The sequence below is a fragment of the Callithrix jacchus genome, chromosome 1, assembly GCF_049354715.1.
Source record: "Callithrix jacchus isolate 240 chromosome 1, calJac240_pri, whole genome shotgun sequence".
In the NCBI taxonomy this organism is placed as follows: Eukaryota; Metazoa; Chordata; class Mammalia; order Primates; family Cebidae; genus Callithrix; species Callithrix jacchus.
The window spans coordinates 57,533,176-57,551,542 of record NC_133502.1 but is presented as its reverse complement, the minus strand read 5'-3'; the positions used below and the strand labels follow the sequence as shown (position 1 = coordinate 57,551,542).

At 33.4% G+C, this 18,367-nt stretch overlaps 1 long non-coding RNA gene across 1 annotated transcript; it reads right to left on the bottom strand.

The window, feature by feature from the left end:
• Nucleotides 1–477: 477 nt before the first annotated feature.
• LOC144578771 (uncharacterized) lies at nucleotides 478–16,759 on the bottom strand. Its single transcript, XR_013525168.1, has 3 exons — nucleotides 16,637–16,759; nucleotides 7,392–7,492; nucleotides 478–1,627 (listed from the first exon to the last, which is right to left on the bottom strand). It is a non-coding gene; the product is annotated as an uncharacterized LOC144578771 (long non-coding RNA).
• Nucleotides 16,760–18,367: the final 1,608 nt, after the last annotated feature.

The following is an 18,367-nucleotide window of genomic DNA, read 5'->3' as shown; positions in this document are numbered from 1 at the left end:
TTAATGTTTTCTAAAATATACTTTGTATAGATCAATTTCTCCTTTCTTTCATTTGCTTATTTTTTTCTATTTAAAAATGTTATCTACATATCACATAAGTTGATGAACTTTAAATGTTAATAAAAATAATTCCTTAGTGGTGGGCTTTTTGATTCTGTATAAAAATTATTTTCAGGTTGGGCATGATGGCTTATGCCTGTAACTCCAGCTCAGCACTTTGGGAGGCCAAGCAGAATCACTTGAGCTCAGGAGTTTGAGATCAGCCTAGGCAACATACTGAGATCCCAGTCTCCATGTTTATTTTTTAAAAAAAGAAAAGAAATCGAAAAAAATTATTTTGTGTTTTTTATATAACTTATTTTTAGTTTGCATACACTTTATGTTATATTCAATTTAATAATGTTAAATTAGTATTTGGAGGAAAATTATAAATTCCAATAAAAACTCACAAGAGAAAGTGATTCTTAAGGGCTATATTGTAAAGAAGGTTATGGATTATTTAAAATTTTAGTTTTTTTCTTGTAAATTTCATTGGATTTTCACATATAACAGATAATGGGAGGCCATTCTAATCACAAGAAGCAAAATGACAAAAATAAATTCTTAAAGAAGACCGACTCTGGTTTGATATAAATACCATGAAAAGATTAGTTGAAGGTGTAGAATGCATTGTAGAGTTGCAAGACAGAATGTTAGGAAATCATTTTATTCATTTCTCATGTATTCATCTGTTCATTCCCTTGACAAATACGTATTTAATCTCTAATGTAAGCCAGGTATGATTTTAGCACCTTGATCCTTGGTATGTTGAATCTTGCATTCTGAGGATAGTGGAGACTGAGTGTTGTATGGGGATGCTGAGAGGACCTCTGCTAATGTAATGACATTAGCAATGGATATAAATGAAAATATAGAAAAGACAAATTAGCAACATTGCATATAACCAATTAGTTATTTAGGAAATGTGTTGCTCCCAGTAAGCACATCTGGTAGACTTGTGCTATCATTTGTGGATGAATTATCATGAATTCCACCTAAATGCAGTAATTTACCACTTTGAACGTGTGTTTGTTTACTTACTACAGAGTTCAAAAAAGGATTTAAAGAACCTTACAGAAATATGTATATTAAAACAGGATAAATCTCTGTACTATTTTTTTTTTTCAAAATTCCCTGGATATTGAGTTTATCTAACAAAAGTAATCCCCTTATCAAGATCACATAAGTATTCATAAAACAGAGAGGCTAATAGAAAATTGTCTTTTTTGGATACTAAATAATTATTTTGAGAATTACATGCCTCTATAATTCTTATTCCATTGGAATTTAAGGATTGATGAGCTCAGAATCTGTTAAGGATTTAAGAGCTTTTCAAGGAATGATCTATATAAATACAGGGTTTTACATTACAATATCTTCCCTTTCTACTGCCATGTCAAGGTGGGGCTCACTCAGAGAGCAGCTTATGCAGCATTTACTCCGTAAGCTGCTGATTATGTCCTTTAAAGTCTGCGAGGCTCAGTTTCTCACAGATGGTACCTGCTGTACTCAGAACTTCTGAACATGATTTGTCAGTCATCATCAGATCTCTGCATGGCCACAATTCTTTTCAGGTTTAGGGTGACATCTGAAATACATAATATTTGACAGCTACACTTACTTGATAAACAGCGTTGATGACAAAGTTTTTGTAATTTTCATTTCACTGACTCCATTTACAACTTAAAGCAGAGTTAATTTCTGTTTACATGAAGAAAGTAAATGAATTGGCAAATTACAATAATTTTCTAATTAACTAAAACAAAATTAAAAACAAAAATTATCCTCAATTACCAGTAAATTTCAGAAAAAAAGAAACAAACAAACCTGCAAATTTATTCATTTATTTGGCTGCTGTAATTTTCACATTTTTCTTTTGTTCTTTTTCTCTTTGACTTTGAGAAAATTATTCACACATTTTCTCTCTTTTCCCCATAACTTCATTGTGTGAAATTACTTAAGACTTGCACCAATATCCTGTAACAGTAATAATGATCCATTATATACCCATGCTATGTGCTATATGTGCCTTCTGACCTCTACAGTGCAAACTAAGTTAAGAGAATACAGTGAAAAATCTAGAGGAAATGAAGTGTGGTACAATGAACTCTATGTAGGGGGCAGGCATGGGATAATGTAAAGTAAATTCCATAAGACAAAAAATAAAAACATTTATCTTGTGTGGAATGTTTAAAGTTAGCTCTTTAATGCTCCATTTGTTTCAGCCTTCTCTAGGTATTACGTAGGTTATGGCTAGAGCTCACCTAAAGGGTCTTAAAGGTCCCTTCAGCTTGACTGTTACCTAGAGGGTATTAAAGGTCTCCTCAGCTTGACTAAACTTCAAACAGCTTTCTTTCTGAGTATGGGTCCTGATATTCTTCGTTAGGGCATTTAATTTAGAAAACATACAATTATAAACTCTTTCTCTGCCTCTTTGAGATGTCACCCTTCTCCCCACCTTTTGTCAGTTTTACAACCCAGGGATGTCTTTCGCAAGAACCTGAGAGCCATCACTTTGAAAGTAATTATCAGAAAGATACTGTCTCTATACCAGTCTCTGTGGGAAGGTGGATGCCTAACTTCAATAAGCGCCAGGTCACAAATACAGATGACACAATCACATTAACCAGTCTCCATCCTTACATCCTCCAGTGCATTTCCTCTGAAGGATTTGCCTGCAACTGTTGATTACATTCAGTGCTTAAAAATTCTCCTACATTTTTTCCCCTAGTGGAGTTCAGTATCTATTTCTATTGCTATAGTCTTAACCCCTATCGCAATAATTTTGTGTTTAACTTGTCCAATGCATATTTTCTTTTATACCAATTTTGATAGAAATGACATAACTCCTGTTATATCTGAATCTCTATAATTATGAGCTGTATTTCAGCTGAGGGTAACTGTATTGTAGAGTTATTAGTGTGGTGAATTACTTTTTAAAATGAAATAGTAATGATCACATTAAGAAACAATGAAGATAGCTCTGCTACTTTAATTAGCACACATTTGCTTGAGAAGCCTAGTTCTCTTTGCTTCTGAGAGTAGAAAGAGGCTGCCATGATTTCAGAGAGTTGGCTGATGATTTAATGGAGGATTGTAGAAATTAATCATTTTTTATTGTAGCTGACTCTATGTTGGGTCATTGTATTTTGAAAACAGCATGGCTAGAGAAACCTTCAGAAAAAGAGATGTATTTAAGAGTGCTGGAGCACTTGGGCAGTCGTTCCAGTGCCATCTCCAGAAAGCACTTAGGATATCATCTTAGAATCTGAATCCTGCTCTATTTATGTCATTCCTGTAGCATATGGTAGCACACACACAAAATGCAGAAAATAGATAATTTTTCTTGTATATATTGTCTTTTTATTAATTTTTTTCCCAAATTTTGAAAAGATTTTTGTAAGTTTTCTTAGCAATTTAAATGGAGAAAATATATTTTCATAATCTTTTCTACTTCAGTTCAAATAAAATATTATTAAAATTACTCAAATTATACTCATTTGCTTGAAACATAGATCATGTATATGTGTGTAGTATAAGCACATTACATATATTTCTCAGCATTTGCAGAGATGTCATGTACGAGTGGTAAACATTAATATTTGCCTACATTATCAACACAAATATATGTTGTATTTAGAGCTATATGCATGTTATATATGTGCTTTGACCTCTGCAGTGCAAACTTTCCTAAGTAGAGAAGATATAGAGACTAAAAATAAAGGTCGTGTCTTTACATATTATATAAATTTTATGTATGTGTATATACATATAAACACAGATATATATGTGTATATATGTATATATTTACAAACTGGTTATTTTTCATGTATATTTATATATAATGCAAGTGTTTTTATATATAATTTATATATATATTTTTATATATAATGTATGTGAATTTTATGTATATTTATATATAATGTATGTATATTTATATATATGTACGTGTATATACACATACATATATATACGTACATATATATAAATATACATACCAGTTTATACATACATATAAATATACATACATATAAATATACAAAATAACCAGTTTGTAAAAGAAACACAATCTGTGCATACTGTAATATCACACTGACTTGAAAAAATACTAGAAATACAAGAAGCAGTTTCTTAAAGAATTACACATTTATTCAAATTTCTTTAATATAAGATAATCTTTCATAAATTTATATTTTACTTTTACTTGAATTTTGATCTACTTCTCTGATAACCAGGATCAAAACATCGAACTGGGACCTTTGATGGACTTTAAGCCTCCAAGCCCTTTCTGGAATCAATGGAAACACTATAAAGATTTCCTTTATTTAACTTCCACTTTGTCATTGACTTTTCAGGATGTATGTTTGAGTATAATCTAAAGAAAGATTGTAGGACTGCTTAATCAATATGCCATTACTCTTCATGAATGTGGTTGATTATCCACTTACTTTATTGGATATTGGGTAGTAGTTCAACAGCACAGTTCCTGAATTGTAACCTTTTGTTAAAGCCAAAAATCTAGCTAATCTTGAGTCTGAGCAAACATTAAACTTAATAGTAACCTTCTTTCACATGATTCCAGTTCTCTCAGATTCTACTGCTGCAATTTAAGTTTAATTAACATGAAAATACTTGGCCTTAGAAAAACTTAGCCTTCCTCCTTGAGTAAATATGATTCAAAGAAACATCAAGTGAAGTGGCAACTCAATTTAATGGGGATTAAATTTCCTGTGACTATGTAATGAAAGGTAACTAGAATTACATTTACTACTACAGAAATATTTAGTTTTTAAACAGATAAGAAGAGCGATAATTTGAGGGTCAATGGCCGAGGTAATGAAGGGCACCTCAAAACAAGAATAGTTTTTTTTTTAATCATTTTGTAAAGGATAGTATTAGGTTTTTCATTTGTGGGGACCAGGAATTTGCCTGCAACAACTGAACACATTCAGCCAGTAAAAATGTTTTACATTAATTTCACCTGATAGAGTTCTATTAGCTCAAAAACTTATAACAAAAATAAATTGTTGCAAATATCTGAATTGATACCGTGAGATAAATCATAAATATACATTAAGATATAGTTTACATTCAGCAACTAGAAGTAATATTCAGAAATTAATGACATTAGCACACTTTCTATAAAAGGAAACAGAGGTTTAGAATAAACAAGTTGACAAAGTTTACAGAACAAGGATAAATTCAAAAACAGAAAGAGCTGACCTATGTGCTATGTTTTTTATCTTTATGCTAACCACTTGATGTACTTTCTGACAGAAAGTTTTCAGAGAATTGTTTCAGTATTGATTCTGGTTAGGGTCCTTTCTTATGGAGGCTGTTTTCTATTTCCAAAGCAGACAGATCACTTTCTTCCAACACACATGTTGTGATCTGGGAAAGTTGTTAGTCCCATAAATGGATCTATCAATCATCACAAAACCCCAATGAAGAGCACCGACCCACTCTCTGCATCATTCACCCACAGTGATGCCTGTTTTTGTGACCTGGTCACCTGATTCTTATTCTAATCCCCCATGATTCTCAAACTCTCCTCTGGCTTTGCATTTTGCTTCTCAAAACTTGCTTCAGGTTTGCTTGCCATTGGGCTCTCTTTGATGGGCCTCTCAACACAATCCCTCAGTAATTGCTCTCAGATGATCTTAAATTCAACTTTATAGGCCTCCCTACACAACTTTGCTAAAAGAGACAGACCCTTCTTTATGATATCATGAGAAAAACAAAAAAGACCTGTTTGGGCCCACCCCACTCAATAGTTCTTGTCTGGGAAATTAAGAAAATATTATCAGCATATACATAATTAGTCAACTTAGGATCTCTGAGGCGTAGATTGTTTATTGAATGTAAGTCCCTTACAGTTAGTTCCTTTACAAATTTGTTGTTTCACACACCTGTGAATATGCTAGAGTTGTGGCTTTTATCCATTTTTCACAATATGTCTGTCATTGTTTCCTGTGGTTGCCCATAAATGCCATCTGTGGCTTCAGTGGGAGAGGACTTGAAAACCTCACTGACGATTGGCAGAAAATCACCTTTCCTAATCTGAATGACTCCCTACTACCTATGATTTTATAGCTTTGCATACTGTGGTTACTTCCTATTTTCAAAACCACCCCTTTGCCTAACTCATAATACCTATAGAATGCTAGTCATCTGACCTAACTGGAATTAGAAATGGATTCTAATTTGAAGGATTTTTTTTCTTTCAATTTTTTAATTTCTAATTTTAGTTATATCACTAAAATATCTAAGTAAGGAAGATTAATAATGTAATAAGCAAACAATAGGGAAGTAAAATATAGTAAAATTTTTTAAACATTAAAACAATCATATAAGTACCATTTAAAACTAATAAAGTTAAAAATTGTATTTTTTCAGGTACTCAAAAAAATAAATAAATGTAGAGTTATTACTTTGTGCCAGAACATGTGCTAGATACTGAGAGATACCAAGAAATTTGAAATTTAACATAGGAAAAGAAATTTGAAGAAATAATGACAGCATAAGTTATGTATGTAAAAACAGTCATAAGTACATCAAAGTATAAATGGGAACTCTGCAGGAAAGACTTCACCATATACTTTTTTTTTTTAATTTAAGTGTAAGAATATACAGGTGGCAAAGAGGGTTACTGAGGCAGTTACAATAATATGTGCTGAAACTTGAGCCATGAAAGAATATTGTATCTTTGGAAAAAGCCAGATGTTGAAGAATGAGACAGTATAGATAAAGGCAGATTTGAATTCAGAAATGAAGAGATTAAATTAGTGCAAGAAACTTATCAATTCTTGGCATTTAAGAGGGAAGGATTTAATAAAAGAAATTAAGAGTTTACAGATTCGTTGAGATGGCTAGAGAAGTATATATCATGAAACTGCCCCAGGAGGTATAGACAGCCAGGGCAAACTATTTTATTTAAGCTGTGCTTCAAGTAAAGGAGCCACTGCCCATGTGTTGACCTTTAAATATCCTCAAAGCAGTCACCAGATACTAGAACACTGAATCCAACCACTTAAGTTTCCACTTACTATTCACCTTGCTGTGACTTCTACTGCCAGCTGAAAGGGCAGCAAAAAGATTGATTTTACCTTATCTATCGAATATCATAAAAATTCATTTAATTTATAGAACCTAACTTTTATAGACAATTACTTTTCAGTATAAGAAGGTATTCATGACAAACAATTGAACTTACAATATTCTCCATTGATCATCTTTTTCAGTATTCAATATTTATATATACACTTCCACGAGTACTTTTACTTCCCAAATTTAGCAGTAGAACCAGTATCTCCAGCATTATTAAACCACCCATTTTATAAAGATTCACTTACCCTCTTCACAACGGCAAAGATTCACAGTGCTATCAGTCACCATTATAAACTCCAGATGATGCTTATTCATCTTCTAGTTTGGTAAAAATCTACCTGGCATCCTATAAGAAAATGAAAAAGCAAATCTTTAAAGTATATCTTTTATTAAATAATAAAGGCTAATGGAGTAAAATTACTAAAGTTTTCATATATCTGTATATCTGTGGAGCAACTACATTCATTATTTCTTCAAATGATTATGAGATCACAGGTAGTATTGATAACTTCTGGTTCTCCTAAATAGAAGACACATCAAATGCTAGTGCTCTGCAGCCTAGATTCGCTGGCCTTCTCTTGTTCTGAATTTTGTTAGTCATTCAGTGAATGAGTCAGAGCAACATATCAAATACATGACACTATCTTCAACATCCAGAATCTTATAAGCCATTTTTTCTTTAAGTGCTAGGAAGAGCCAGGCACTGAAACTTTTGTTGCTCCTTGAAAGGGTTATTTGCACCAGAACACAATATACCTAGAAAATTCGTCAAAATACAAAGTCCCTAAGTATTTATTTCCATATTTTATGCTCTAATTTGCAGTTAATCCATTTTGTCAAACTTGGTCTTTCAGATACTTTATTCCAGGTGACCACAGCTGATTGATTACATAACAATTTTGCTAACAGGTTATTAGACTATCAGTTTCTTATTTTCTGGTGCCATCAGGATTGTTCTTCAGCCCCCACATATTCAACCAGGTCAAATAATCAATGCCTGAACTTCTGATACAAAAGGGATGCAGTAAATAAAAGTTTTCTAAGGTGTTTTAAAGAAAAATTGATTTATTGCACAAAATTATGGGCAAGCAAAAATAGTGAAGATATGAGGAAAGTAAACTCAGAAGTCTACTTTTTAAATGGCTTTAATATAAAAACAACCAATTTAATGTAGCTTCAATTAAATCTCAGGATGTTGTAACTGCCCTCACCATTGTACAACCACCATCTGCTACCCGTTGATTGACAATTCCCCTGAAGATGATCTCTGGCTGAAACAGTAACTGCCACTGACATACTCATGAAGCTGATGATTAGATCCTGCAAGGTTGAGTCCAGGCATTACTGCATCAGTCTCTCGATTCACCTCTTCTCTAAGACTTTTAATGCTAGCAGAAATAGCACTGAGGAAATGCTGCCTACCTCACTTCTGCCTTCCAACTCTCAAATGGATGCATATAAATGAAAAAAACTTAACTACAATTCAGAATCCAGATTCTCCAAATTATTTTTAACATTGCCAGCCTCTTTTATAAAAAACGATATCCCAGAAGTGTGAATGCAGCCTAAGTAAATCAATCCATAATATCCTCTTTCAGACGAAGCTTTTCAGACAAAGCAAAGAGAAAGAAAGCTTTGTCATAATATTTAAATTTTACGCAGTTTGGGATGGAAGTAGAAGTTTTCAGGTGGAAGGGTAATATTAGATTTGATTTTTAAATTTGTGTTGGAAAGTTCGAGTTTCGTTTGGTAATATTTGAGGTTTGGTTGGGTAAAGACATGATTGGGAAATAAGAAGATACCAGCTAATATGCCTGTTAAGAAAAGAATGATGACATAATGACTGAGAGAATATAACAACATTAAGAAGATTGAATCACAGGACTTGCCATAAAATGACAGTTTTCCCTATGAATGTGTTTGGCTATGTAAAATTAAAGTCCACAAGAAACAAAAACGTAACAAAATTTTGGAGATTCTCTCTTATTTTAATATTCACAATTTTAAAGCTTAAAGTTTAAATATAGTACAAAGCATAGAAGAAGCTGTACAATGAAAGTACATTATAAATTTTCACCATTTATGTAAGTAAAAATACAACACAAAAAATCAAAACCTTAAACATAAACAAGTTAATAAACTGGTTTTCATAAAATATTAAGAGCTATTATTTTAAAAAATACACTAATGGGATGAAAAGACAATCTGAATTACTATATGATCCAATAATTCCACCTCTTAGTAAATAGCCAAAGGAACTGAAATTGATATATTCAAGAGGTTTCTGCACTCCAGTGTTCACTGCAACATTATTCACAATAGCCAAGTTACTAAATCAACCTGTGTCCACCAATGGATGAATGGATTTTTAAAAAGCGATACTGTATATATAATGCAGTCAGTACTATATAGTCTTTAAATTAAAAGAAAATTCTGCCATTTGCAACAATATGACTAAACCAAAGAATATTATTCTGAGTGAAGTAATCAAGGCCCAGAAAGACCAATACTGCCTGATTACACTTATATGTGACATCTTAAAAAGTTTAAGATGTAGGCAGGCCAGGCATTGTGGCTCACGCCTGTAATCCCAGCACTTTGCAAGGCTGAGGCAGGCAGATCACCTGAGGTCAGGAGTTCGAGATCAGCCTGCCCAACGTGGAGAAACCCTGTCTCTACTAAAAAATACAAAATTAGGGGGGTATGGTGGCACATGCCTATAATCCCAGCTACTCGGGAGACTGAGGCAGGAGAATCGCTCAAACTCGGGAGGCAGAGGTTGTGGTGAGCCAAGATCACACCATTGCACTCCAGCCTAGGCAACAAGAGCAAAACTCTTTCTCCAAAAAAAAAAAAAAAAAAAAGTTTAACATGTAGAAGCAAAGAATTATATCAGTGGTTACCAAAGGCTGGGAGGTGAGGAAGATGGAAAAACAGCACATGCTGGTCACAGGGTACAAAGTTCCAAACTGACCCCAGGAATAAGTTTAAGAGAATCTACTGAAGAGCATGGTGACCATAGTTAATAATGCATTATATATTTCAAAAATCTTTTAAAAGTAGATTTTAAACATTCTAATCATAAAACATATAAATAGGAGAGGTAATATTAAATTTGCATACACATATCAAAACATCACATTGTACTCCATACATACATACAATTATTTTTGTCAAATCAAAATGAAAATAACTAAAATAAAGAGAAACTACAGACTCAGAGAAGTCATTTGTCAATCACATATTTGATAAAGGCCTCATATCCAAGCTAGATAATGTAATCTCAAAACTCAACAAAAATAAAGAAAAAAAAATCTAAAACAAGGGAAAAGATTTGAATAGACATCTCACCAAAAAAATGTAGATAAAAAATAAGCACATAAAAATATACAAAGAGGGCTTACATCCCACAAAATTTTACTAATTATTAGGAAAATGTAAAGTAAATCAAACCATAATATAATGAAAATCCAATTTGAATTTTTAAAATTAATACTGATCACACTAAATGTTCCTAAGAACATGGCATAACTCAAACTCTCACACACTGCCGTGGGAATGTAAACTAGTACAATCACTTTGGAAACCTTTTTTGAAATTACTTAAAACTTTAAAAGTACTTCTAGTATATGACCCAGTCATTTCACTTCTAATATTTATCTCAGAAATATAAATTCTTGCATCCAATCAAAGGCTTTCATAAGAATATTCATGGCAGGTTATTGCTAATCAAAACCAGGAAACAGCATAATGTCTATCAAAGCAAACTACATTATATACACATAATGGAATTGTATTCAGCAATAAAATGAATGAATTAGAATATAACAGCATAAACCTCCAAATGACTATATTGAGTAGGAGTCATAAGAAACATATACTATATAATTTTGTTAGTATACATGTTAGAAAATGTAAATAAATCTATCGTGATAGAAAGAACATCAGTGGTTGTCTGGAAATGTGGGAGTATGGAAGCAGAGGATAGAGAGATTAAGTGATTAAAAGTGAGCACAAAAAACTTTAGGAGTTATGGATATGCTCATAATCTTTTAACAGCTCTACTGAAGAACTACTCATGCTTCGCCACAATCAAGGTAATAAATAGAATCCACCAACTTCAAAAGTTTTTTTGTGTTCCTTTGTGTGTGTGTGTGTATGCATGCATACAGTAAGAACATTCAGCATGAGATCTACCTTAGACAATCTATACAGCAGACTTCTAAATTTATTCAGCCTGTGAATTAAAATTAATATCCATTGAACAACAACTTCACAATCTCCCACATCCCTGACAACTCTCAATCTGTTCTCTGCTTCTATGAGTTTGACTACTTTTCGTATCTCATGTCAGGTTAATCATACAAAATTTGGGTTTCTGAGACTGGCTTATTTCACTTAGCATGATGTCTTCCAGTTCATCCACATTGTCACAAATGATAGAAATTCTTTATTTTTTAAGGCTGAACAATATTCCATTGTGTATGTGTGTGTGTGCATGTGTTTGTGGGTGTGTTTATATACACACCCCCACACCCATCCACTCTCCCAATGCACATTCACATAAACATACCATATTTTCTTTATTCATTCATCAATGGGCATTTAGGTAACTTACATATCTTGACTACTATAAATAATATTGCAGTAAACATGGACGTGCAGATATCAAAACCACAACATGCTATCATTTCACACTTATTAGGACAAGTCAAAAAAACAAAAGACACATTTTATAACTCTTGTATTTTTTGGAAATGTAAAATGGCATAGCTGTTATGGAAAATAGTAAGAAAGTTCCTCAAAACACTGAAAATAAAACTGCCATATGAGCCAACAATTTTACTGCTGGATATATATTTTCTTTTTTTTTTCACACTATCAGCATAGGTTTAAGAGAAAAAACATTAAACAAATTGATATTATTGACAATACTATAAGAAAAACATTAACCTACATATAAGAATGCATAACCTCAGAAGCAACCACTTGAAAGCAACAAGAACAAGGGCACTATTATTATTGAGTCTTCAGGGGTCTAGTATAACATTAAGTAAATTGGCATTCTTACTATAAAATTAAATTAAGAAATCCAATTTACTTTGAGAATATTCTGTAACTTTTTTAAAATTATACTTTAGGTTCTGGGTTATATGTGCAGATCCTGGATATATATTAGGATGTCAAAGAGATCATTGTTCATTGCAGATATGCTCATTATTTCATTTGCGGTGATCATTACACAGGTGTATACATATATGAAAATGAATAAAATTATATACATTAAATGTACAGTTCATTATGTATAAATTATATCTCAAGAAAGTGAATCTAAAAATAACCAGTTGGGGTTTATCACTTTTTATCTTTGATCTCATCATTATTTTCTTCCTTCTACTTGCTTTGAGTATACTTTGCTCTTATTTATACTTAAGGTATAAATAAGGTAAAAAATTAGGTTACTGACTTAGGGCCCTTTTACTTATGTAAGTATTTAATGGTATAAATTTATCTTTAAGTATTTCTTCAGCTGCTCCTCAAACATTTTGACATATTGCATTTTAATTTTCTTACAATTCAAAACATTTTCTCAATTATTCCATAATTCTTTTTCATCAGATCATGAATTTTAGAAGTGTTCATTTCTAATATTTGGGATATTTTGTAGTTATCTCAGTTATTGACTTCTATTGAGTAGCTTCTATTATTTTAATGCTCATAATTTGGCCATAAAGTGTTTTTTTTGTCTCTGCTTACTTCTATGTTGCTCAGTTTCTTCTTCAGCACTCTGCCAAGGGTAAGCCAATGTTCACATCATATCTCTATGTGGAGGTACCCATTTCTCCTTGGATTTCAGACTATTTGGTTATCTTCATTTAGAGAATCTACGTACCTAGCAAATAAATTAATGTGAGGTTCTATTGTCAAGAAAGAAGAAAATTACAGAAATGTAGAGACAGCATTTGGTTTCTCTCACTCCCAATTATTTCACTAATGAATTTGAAAAGAAAACCTTTAGAATATTTGTTTTGAGATAACAATTCTTTAGAACATTTAGACATTGTAAAATGTAAAGTTCTTTTTCTTATTTATAAGAATGCTTCTGTATGTGATTGTTTTATATGAATCTATTTAAGTGCCTGTTATGTGTGATTTTAAGTTACGTGTATGTTAACACATTTACTGTGTTAATAATGCTGGGCCTAGAGTCTGATAATAACAACGCATATTATCCCAATTAGGTATTTTATTTTTCCCATTCTGCTTTTTCATAATGAAGCCATTACTCATTTTTTAATGGAAACTGTCATTATTGTCTTCAATATTCAAATATGAAATAATCAAAATTTTAATAACTCCCATGGAGGTTAGCATTTTTTTATTGCAGCTGCAAAGATTTTCTTTTTGGTTGTAAACACAGAAATTATACTATTATATAAATGTGTTATTCTGCAGAGTTTATTTCTAATGACACACTTTAAAAAATTTACTTTCTACAGTTATTTGGAGGAGAGGAGGCATATAAATTTAAAAAATGGAAGTAGAAAGAGATGATGAAGAATTGACCTATGGCATTAAGTGATCTATGTGATCTATGCAATATAAAACACTAAAAGTAAAACCAGTTATTATTTTTGGCAACAAAGGTTATTCTTGTTGGTCATTCAAAGGAACCAGACATCTATCTTATTTTATTGCTAATTCACAAAGTGTTATGTTTAGACATCTGATATATTACAAAAAAAGGTTTATAAAACAAAAGTAATTTATTATAATGTAAGTAGGTCAGTCTGCGCTCTTACAATGAGTTAAAACCTAACTGATTTATAAAGCTAGACAGCTACAATAATAACACTTCACTAAATTATATATGGTGAGTTGTTATTTCGTTTAGACACTAATCTTCAAAAATGCATGTAGCTTGAAAATATACATGCGATCATCATAGAATTGTATCCCATGATTGAATCTTGAAAGTATTTGACAAATATGATAGAAATATACATGACAAAGAAGTATTAAGAATATAAGCATGGATGATTTATCTAAATACATATGTTTCAACATAATGAATAAACTCATGCATCAAACATTTTGATTGCAAACCCATTTAGATAATGTTTTCACTTGTGTAATCTTCTACTTCTCTTTATTCTTAAGTCAAAGCACTACAGTTGGATTCTAGAACCAAATGAAATGAACTGAAAAGGACAAAAGAAATTAAGTGTTCAAAAACACAATGATCATACCAATGCTTTTTTTCACCCTGTAATAAAGAAAATCTTTAAAAATAGAGATGAACCTTCAACCCTCAAATTTAGACGTTATATTATGCTTCCCAATTATTTTAAAGATAGTATAGATTTCCAAATATTTCTGTGTTGCTGATATTACTGAGCTCTGACATTTCAGCCATGTGTTAAGCTTTGTGCATTCATTATCTAATTTAATTATCAAAAAACTCTACCGTATTTCATTAATTTAAAATAATCATTTCTTATTCTTTGTTTCTATTAACATCTCTGAAATCAGAATTCCTGTTAGAATTGATGGGATACTATAGTGTAATTGTTGGCCTTTGTTTTTATTAATGGTGTGTGAAACAATGATGAGGTTAACATTCTACTGAATCTCAGAGTATTTGAAATATGGGCCCATCACGGTGGCTCAAGCCTGAAATCCAAGCACTTTGGGAGGCTGAGGTAGGCGTTTTACTTGAGGTCAAGAGTTCAAGAAGAGTCTGGCCAACATGGTGAAAACCTGTCTCTACTAAAAATGCAAACAAATTAGCAGTGTCTTGTGGCACACACTTGTAATTGCACCTACTCGGGAGGCTGAGGCAGGACAGGAGGCAAAGGTTGCAGTGAGCTGAGATAGGACCACCGTACTCCAGCCTAGGCAACAGAGCTAGACTCTGTCTCAATAAAAAAGAAATATGGCAGTGCCAATTTTGTATATACACAAAAAGCCTATCAGAGAGGCTATCAAGCCCGATTGAAGTAAAATAACCAACAAGTTTTAGAACCAAGATTCCAACAGAGAACTCTGTTATATCTTTACACTGATATAACTAGTTATCCTATTGTGCTTTCCCACCTGTTATTTGTATGCAATATTTTCAACATTACAACTTATTTAATGATTCCAGTAATCATTTTATCATTATTTTACCTGCAGTTAGTTAATTTTAACAATTGTTACTATTAAATGAAAACATATTTTTATTTTTATTTTCTCATTTGAATCAATAATATATCTTATGTTATTAGTGTAATAACCTAACCTGGGTTAGCCTAACTGACCCCATCTTGGCTGCAAACCTGACAAAGCTCTCTGGAACCTCTCCCTCTCTGCTGCAGCCCCTCAGGTGCATTACTGGGCTGCACTGAAAGCTTTGAACCGTTAAGAGGGTTCACACTGTTCACAGTACCTGTAACCGTCATAACCACATCCTGCTTGGCAAGTCTATCTGCTATTGTGAATACCTTCCTTGGTGATTGACTGTATGGAAAGTTCCCCTGCTTCCCGGCTTCGTGACCGTACGGAAATATCTTTAGCAACCAACAATCCTGGGAACCTCCTGCCCTCTGTTTACCAGCCTCCTCCTACTAAATTGCTTGTTTTGTTTCTGTAAAATTCTGCTTCAGCTAGGCTGCTCCCTCCTCTACCTAAATCAAGGTATAAAGGGAAATCAAGCCCCTTCCTCCGGCAGAGAGATTTTGAGCATTAGCTGACTCTAGGTTGCCGGCTGAATAAAGGACTCATAATTTGAACTCAAAGCATTTCCTTCTAACTTGCTCAGATATTACATTTGTTCTAGTCTTAGAACTTGAAAGAGTGACAGCAATGACCTTTGATAACAATATTATAAAGCTAAATTATTGCTGTCACTATAATGTTCATCAACATACTGATAACCTTTGAATGATTGTGTGAGAAGTTTTTTGCATAAGACATCAAGAGATACTATGTAATTATCAGAATTTACCTGTAAACAAATCATTTGTAATCATGCCTTCACTGTGTACCAAATCCACCTGATATTGTACATGACCTGAAGATAGTCAATTTATTTTATACAACTATATTTTATACCTAAATTTCCTTTTCTTTATGAAGATTGAGGTAAAGATCTAATTATTATAGTTAGCTTATTAATTTAACAGATATTCATTAATCACCTATTAAATTCCAAACTGTTATTGCTATGGTGGATATATTATTAAAGAAAAATGATGTCTGCCCTCAAGGATCCTTCAACTGAAGAACGAGATTTATATTAAATAAAGACTTTTAAAAATGCATATATAAAAACAAATTCTGATATGCGCTAAATAGAAGAAAGGACATAAAGTTCTGGTAAGAAAGCACTTTGGGAGGCCGAGGCAGGCAGAACACGAGGTCAAGAGATGGAGACAATCCTGGCCAACATGGTGAAACCCCGTGTCTACTAAAAATACAAAACTTAGCAAGGCATGGTGGCACGTACCTGTAGTCCCAGTTATTAGGGAAGCTGAGGCAGCAGAATCACTTGAATTTGGAAGATGGAGCTTGCAATTAGCCCAGATCATGCCACTGTACTCCAGCCTGGTGACAGAGCAAGACTCAGTCTAAAAATCAAAACCAAACAAAAAAGCTGTTAAGGCTTCCAAAAAGGAAGAGGGGAGAGTCATGGGAGACGTCTCTAATAAAGTAACAAGAGCAGGCGCTGCGGCTCACGGCTGTAATCCCAGCATTTTGGGAGGCCTAGGTGGGCAGATAACGAGGTCAGGAGTTCAAGACCAGCCTGGCCAAGATAGTGAAACCCCATCTCTACTAAAAATACAAAACTTAGTCAGGTGTGGTGGCAGGTGCCTGTAATCCCAGCTATTCAGGGAGGCTGAGGAAGGGAATTGCTTAATCCTGGGAGGCAGAGGTTGCAGTGAGCCCAGATGGTGCAACTGCACTCTAGCCTGGATGACAGAGCAAGACTCCGTCTCAAATAAATAAATAAATAAAAACCAAGAAAGAAACATTATAGATGAATCTCAAAGCATGAGTAGGAATTGGCCAGTATGAGAGGAAGCGTTTTCCAGGCTGAGTGAACCACCTATACCAGGGCTGACATGACAAGAGTGCCTTTTACACACCACTTGAACTTCTCCTGGCCTCATCTGTTTCTTGTTCCACCTGACCCTGTAGGGAGCAGGTCTGTGTGGGCTCTGACTGCCCTTATGCAAGCATAACTTAATGGTGCCTCAACTCATGCTAATACCCCCTATCTTGCTTTCAATTCTCCAAACATTTGCTTCTCTTTTTATGCTCTTGGACAATAACTAAACCTTAAAAATGCATAATTTTAAGTGCCGAGAATTTAACATTTTCTGGGGCAAAATTTGCACCATTAGGAACAAGGAGGTTATGATTCCATTTCTATGCCCTTTATCTCCCACCATAGATGGTCTAAAAACACAGTTTGAAATGCTCTTTAACGTTTTGTCGCATTGGATCTGGAAATCACTCACACTCAATGGAGGCTAGCTCAATAACAAGCCCTGATACTCTCTCTTTTTCTACCTCCTTCCCTTTCTTTGTGCTGCTCCAGAGACCTGTACTCCCTAATGATGAAATTCCACAGATTCCTCTGACTTAGTTTCTGGATAGCCAGTGTTATAGCAGTCATATTCCAGGGACTGCTATTGAAGTAATGAGTGTCAGGTGGAAGAAAAAATAGAATCCATCCCTGGTAGTTTTATCAGAAAGAGCTTTATTACATTTAAGTAGGTGGTTTTCATCTGGTCTTCATAAACTTACAGCATATAGGATGTTTAGGCTTCTCTTGTCCAAGCAGGGCAATCTCAGGGATTCTGATCTACTACCCAGAGGCCCAAACTAATTGTTCAGTGGATGAGAAGAATTGATATATAGGCATCCATATCCAATTTCTAATAACTGGCATGCATGACCCATCACTTGGAAGGCTATAGCTGATATGGTTTGGCTTTGCTTTCCCCATCCAAATCTTATCTAATGGTAATTTTCATAGTCCCCACATGTCCTGGGAGTTTTATAAGGGCTTTTTATAAAATTTTATAAGGGCTTTTGCCCCTTTGCTCTACACTTCTCCTTGCTGATGCCATGTGAAGAAGGACATGTTTGCTTACCCTTCCACCATGTTTGTAAGTTTCTTGAGGCCTCCCCAGCCATGCTGAATTAAACCCATTCCCTTTAAAAGTACCCT